A 6,874-nucleotide genomic window follows, 5' to 3' on the forward strand; every position below is an offset into this window, starting at 1 on the left:
TGCTCTTTTCTGAAGTTTAATTATAGGACACAGTATGCCCTATAAGGCATTACAAGCCTATAATGTATTATTTATGTCCAGGGATGGACTGGGACAGAAAATGTTGATATCTACCTCCAGCCTTTTGTTCACTCCTGCATGGGATAGATTTTGTTACATTGCTATTTAAAAATGAAAATAAAATGATTATGTATTTGTATGTACTTTTACTGTAAAAAAAGAAAAACGTCTTAAGGGACCATTGGCCCCTGGAAATGTTCACATGATCAAATCTGGCCCTTGTAAAAGAAAAACAAACAAACTTGACCACCCCTGTTCTAGAGCATCCACACGATAAACATTTAAACATCAAATCTGACTGAAACGACATAACTTCATCGTTTTTGATGTTGCACTGAAGTCGTCGTAGTGAAGTGGCATTTAGAAGGAACAAATTAAAAGTTCTCGCCCAGCTTTACAAAGCAATAACAATAACAGCTCCTGTTCAAACATTGACTAAGCAGCAGCAGCCGCCTGAAGGGCTGAACCTGCACCAGCCCTGCAGTCAGGGCACTCCGCCTCAGGCGTTCAACACATCCTGTGGTCAAGGATGTGGTGTGTGTTTGTGCTTTAATGTCGTCGTCGTCGTCATGAGTGCCAGTCTTCTCGTAACATGCCTGCAGTGATGCGCCTCACCGTACTGGTGGTGTCCCTGTTCGCAGTGGCAGTCTGTAACCGTAAGTCAGCTTTCTCCACATGAATTCATGTTGATGACGTGTTTCCCTGTTCAAGTATTTCCCTAAAATGTTTCATTGAAATGTTGTGAAGGTGTGAAATAATGTCAAACAAGAGGTTCAGTGGGGTTTGTGTCTGTGCAGGCAGGAAATGTTGTATTTGTAGTGTTTGAAATGTGCTGTATGTATCGGAGCGGTATCTGTATTAGAACACTACATGTGTTTCTGTGTCGTGCTAAAGAAGAACATTTGTTTCTCTACTTTATGTATTCATGTGTTCACAAATTACAGTGGGATACTGAAGCCCAGTCAGTAAATCATGAAGTTCAGGCGTCTGGGTGGAAACCAGCAAATATTTGCAGAGTGAGAGTGTCTAAACCTGTTGTGATGTCTGCTTCTTGTTCAAACACTCCTCTTCTCTTTTCTCTCTCTCTCTCTCTCACACTCACACACACACACACACACACACACACACACACACACACACGCACACACACACACACACACACACACACACACACACACACCTTCACATTGCAAGCTTTCTCCCAGCATCACCACGAAGCACAGAACACTTCCTGACTGTTGATCCTTTTTTTTTTAAACACACTGCAGAGTCAACATCAGCGTCATCTGAAACTTAAACTCAACTCAACTGGAGACAGAAGCTCCATTAGTTGATCAAACATCCATTAAATTAGAGGCTGATGTGGATCTTTCCGTCAAACACAGTCCACAGCAGCTGCTGGTCACTGATTGGTTGTCGTGTATGTATATGTTTTTTGCTATAAACTTTAAGGAAATGATCATATCTTTTAGTTTAAAACTTGAAATTCAAGGTTTACAATGGCTGTTCTGAAACTAAAACATGTCAGTTTATTTATGTATATATAGCACATTATACACATATCCACTGATAGCGATACACAGTACAATTTCAAGCTTTTGAAAGTTCTTATACAAGTTTTAATTCCTATCATATGCTAGATTGTTGCACTTGATGTAAATATGAGCATAGCTGATTTTCAGGATCAGTGAGGTTGGAACTAAATTTAGATTAGATTCAACTTTATAGACATTACATGTGTCACAAGGCAATGAAATACACACGGCATAGCAGTGAGGTATAGACGCAAATATGTACATATCGTTGTGATGAAAGAGTACAAATATGGCCGTATAAGATATGAGATTATGGACAAGAGTAAGAAGGTAGAAAAGAGCTTATGAAGTGATACGAGTATCAATATGGCAGCAGAACGTGCTAATCAAACACAAATGATTATGGAGTGGTGTGAGTATAAATAAATATGGTGGTATGTACAGATCTCTTAATAAAGATAAATGAAAGAAAGAAGGAACATGTCGTTCCCCCAGTAAATGTAGATCTTGTGCATTTAAATTAAATTAAAATGAAATAAAAAAGCAGCTGTGCACCGCCTATGGGGGGCACTAGCACACAAGCTTTGACTCTCTTCAAACTAGATGCGAACATAGTAGATTTTTGTCCCATGGTGTAAATGAACATCGTGATAATATGAAATATTTTACAATAACTGCAAAAAGGAAAGTGCACAACAGAGGTTAGGAAACTGTACATAAGGAAACATTTAAATTCACTTATGTCTCAGTTGTTGGGGAAATGTGAGACACTAACACACTACTATTACTACTGTTACTACTACTACTACTACTACTATTACTAATACTTTTACTACTATTACTACTGTTACTACTACTACCACCACTACTACCACTACTTCTACTACTTCTACTACTTCTACTACTACTACTTCTACTACTTCTTCTACTACTACTACTACTATTACTACTACTCCTACTACTTCTACTACTTCTACTACTATTACTACTACCACTACTATAATATAATAATACAATAATATAATTTATTTGTAAGCGCCTTTCAAACACTCAATCACTTTACATGTTACACAAGAAGATAAATCAAACAGACAAAAGTTAAGATAAAATAAAATGAACGAATGAAAAAGTCAATGATAAAGAATTTAAGATGAGATAAAACGGATACAATACAGTAGATGGAGTTTGAAAATGAATACCAGAGTTTAAAAATGCAAAATACAGAAAAAGATGGCTGAGGTGATGGTGTGTGTGTGTGTGTGGGTGGGGGGGGGTCTACTGATAATGAAGAGAGATGAACAAATCAGTGTGTCAGGGACCGCTGCAAACGCACTTAGGTCAGAACAAGTCAAACCAACACTGAAAACAGGAAAAAAAAGAAGGTGAGATTGAATTATGTAAAACAGCTTCATGCTGAGACTTCAAGTGCTTTAAAAACTTGTGTTAAATCAGGTAGAAATGAACGTAAGAAACATGCAAAACTTCGTTCAAATATGTCCTTAACTATGTCAAAAAACAAAGTAAGAGTTCTGACTCACAACTGCTCAGTTTCCGAGTCGTTGCAGATTGCAACCTTTTCGGCTGCAAATGACTGTTTTTATAGTGTGAATCAGATGATGTCGATACTTAGACTAAAGGTAAATATGAAAGAGGGAAAAAACATTTTAATGATTTTTTTTCCCCCTTATGCTTCTAATCATATAAAGAAAGCTTTCTGTGAATCCTGGTTTTCTGATGTGTTATGTTTTCATTTTTCATTCATTAACCGCCCTATGTACACATTTGCAGTCATGGTTTTATACAGGTGTATTTTCCCAGTTTATTTGACTTTATGTAAAACAAGCACACTATATGGATTTTCAGATATTTGAAGGTAAAGAATTAGTATTTCTGTGGGATAAGATTAAAAAAAAGATGCATACTAAATGATAAGGACAGCTTTATATAAGAGTGTCCCAGCCCCAAAGGTACTATACCAGTCGGAGTGCCAGTCAAACATGACTGGCAAGGATGGTAATTCAGGTCACTGCAACAAAATGACATGGTGTTATCTGTTGTTGTGGTAAAAGCTGGGTGTCTATGTCAAGGCTGCTGCTGCTGCTACTGCTACTGCTGTGGTGTGAACTCTGACAGGATGAAGTTGAATAAAGCTGGGAGAGTAAAAATGAGGTGGTGAAAAGTCTCAGCTGCTCCTGCAATAAGCAGCAGAAACAGGACCGGCTCGAGAATGGTTACTCAACCAAAAAACCTCACAAACCCCTTGTTTTATGTTCTTGCACGTTGTTGTTGTATTTCTGTGGCCTTTATACACCCCTGTATTAGTGTTTACACTCTGTGTGTTTGCTGTGTCATCCAGTGAAGCTATCTTAAGTGGAGCCTCTGTTGTTATCGGTCTTGGAAAAAACAACAGTTGTGACCCCATAGGTCTGAATGATGTGCATCATCATATAGTCTCTGCTATATGATCCTTTGCAGACATCACCACCACTATCACCCCTACCACCACCACCACCATCACCCCCATCATCATCAACCCCACCACCACCACCACCACCCCACCACCATCAACCCCACCACCACCACCACCACCACAACCAACCCCATCACCACTGCAGCACCACCGACGAGCAAGTCAACCACACTTAGTGCACAGCCCACTAACAATGGGAAAACCACCAACAACTCGGCACAGGGTCAAACCACAACACCCCAGAACCCCACAACGTCGTCTCCAGCTCCACCCACGACGTCACCACACTTCAACAGCACTACTGAGGCTCCAGCGACCAACCCCACGTCCAACGAGACAGAATCCACCGGCTTGACACCCCCACCAACAACAACAGGATTACCAAACGTCACCGTGGAAACCACTGTTAATTCAACCAGTCCAGGTCAGACTATAGCTGAAGGTTTATGGTTTTATTTTGAATCATAGAAAATTGATCAAAAAGATTGGCAACCCTTGACTTAACCCTGAGCTGCTGTTCAACACCAAATATGCAGTATGGTGACTTTGAAAATGATTTGCCAGTAACTGACGATGACAAACTTCAGTTCTCATTTGTGTCTGTGTGTCCCTCAGCCGATTTACACGACTGGGGAAATGACAGCTTTGTGACGAACCCCGGCCTCGTGGCCATCCTCTGCATCTTCTGCATCATCCTGGTGCTCACGGTGGTGGTCTTCATCATGAAATGTTTCAAATCGCCGAGGTCCAACTTTGAGAGGCTCGACGGTGTGCCATTGGTGAGGTTGAAAAGAGCGTTTGGTGTTTTATTAGAGATGTAAAATGACATTTTTAACCATTTAATTGTTAGGGGACATAACTTATTTAATTTTTTAGATATGCTGGTACTGGTAGATGGTTCTTTAATTACAGTTTTGGCTGAAAGGTCGAGATCTGCAGATAACACCTTTTCCATCAACCTTATGGGCTTTGTGTTCATTGTTTCCGTGGTAATATGACAAACTGCTGGGGTTCATGTTTATTACTCAGACTTAACATACGTCTATTATAGACTCAGAAATGAAATAGCATGTTTTAACCTTACTGACAACCATTTCCCCTGAAACTGTCCTACTCATACTCACACGTGCACACACACAATATATATATATATATATGTATACATACATACATATATACATACATACAAACATATATACACAAACTGTACATACATACATACATACATATATACACAAACTGTACATACATACATACATATATATATACACAAACTGTACATACATACATACATATATACATACATACATACATACATATATACACAAACTGTACATACATACATACATACATACATAGGCCTACATATATACATACATATACATACATACATACATACATACATACATACATATATGCATGAAAAGTGGTTGAATGTGGCAAGTAGTAGCCTGTGTAATAATTATTATTTTCTGTTGTGGAGTATGAAATTAATATAAATTGTTAATTATAAAAACATTTCAAAATGAGTTAAATGTCAATGTTAGTGCGTCTTAGTCCAAAAAAACAAAACAACACAGTTTTGATGTGTACTTGTGTGGGGCAGACTGTCTCGCACATACCAAGATAGTGGACACACGGACATTATTGCTGCCATGTGTAAACACAGTCAGGGCAGGGTCTATGCTCTGGTGTAACTCACCACATTTAGATGGTTCACAAACTTCCACACAAGGAACAAAACAATCAAATGCATGATGTTAAAAAGAGAAAATGACACATAGTAAACAATGATACGACAGCAGAACCCCTGCAGCAGCAGTGTCTCACTCCACAGGCGACTGAACACTGGCAGTGAGTCTTGCATTTGAAGTGTGTTCAGCTGCCATGTGTCATCTCTTTCTTTCTTTCTTTCTTTCTCGTCATCACTCGTGGTTTTCTGCTCTCTTTGTCGGCACAAACAGGAAGGCTGACTACAAGTGTTACTGACGGGACAGTTTTTTTTTTGTTTCCCTAAGAAATGAAAGCTTGTGTCAGCAGATATTTACGCACCGCTTCCTCGAGTCCTTAGACGACAATTTAGGTTAAAGTGTAACAAAGAATCAGGGCTCCACCGTGTGAAAAAACACACACATTCTCACTGTCTGTTTTCGGAGCGCAATAAGCAAAACAGGAGACTGACTTCTGTCTTTAAATCTTTACGGCCACACCCCTGTAAAGGACATTGTGTTGGATTGTAATGGTCCACAACATGAGGTCAAAACAACTGATTTGAGCTGATTGAAGTGGTGACAGAATGAAGAGAACTTCCAAGACATTTCCTTTTCAAAATGCCTGATTTATTCTCTAAGCAAATAAGTACATTTGTGTTGGGGTTTTTTTCCTTTGGAAGAAATACAAATTACAGGGTAGCTTTAAAAATAAATAATCATGCATAACTTACAAGAAGCAAAGGCAATTTGTGCCTCTCAGTGCTATGACTCATCGCGGATGCCTGTGGCGCGGCCTGACAGGATCACGCATCTTCACATTTCAACATTCACCAAATTAGCATATGAATGCTATAGACACTTTGAGTTAGCCGAGCGTTACGCCTCTGGTTATGCTATGCTGAAATGAGCTGACAGATAATGGACACAATCTATGTATAATAGAGAAAAGGGAAGATGAGAATGTGTCACTGCGACACTGAAACATCACTTGTAGATCTGTGGAACCGGATGTCCAATACAAACAGAGCATTACTGCACGTTGGTCGCAGGCTGTCGTGTATAAAGTACCTAAAAGGGATATTTGAGTAAAAGTATGT

Source organism: Solea senegalensis, linkage group LG14 (assembly GCF_019176455.1).
Source record: "Solea senegalensis isolate Sse05_10M linkage group LG14, IFAPA_SoseM_1, whole genome shotgun sequence".
Classification (NCBI taxonomy): Eukaryota; Metazoa; Chordata; class Actinopteri; order Pleuronectiformes; family Soleidae; genus Solea; species Solea senegalensis.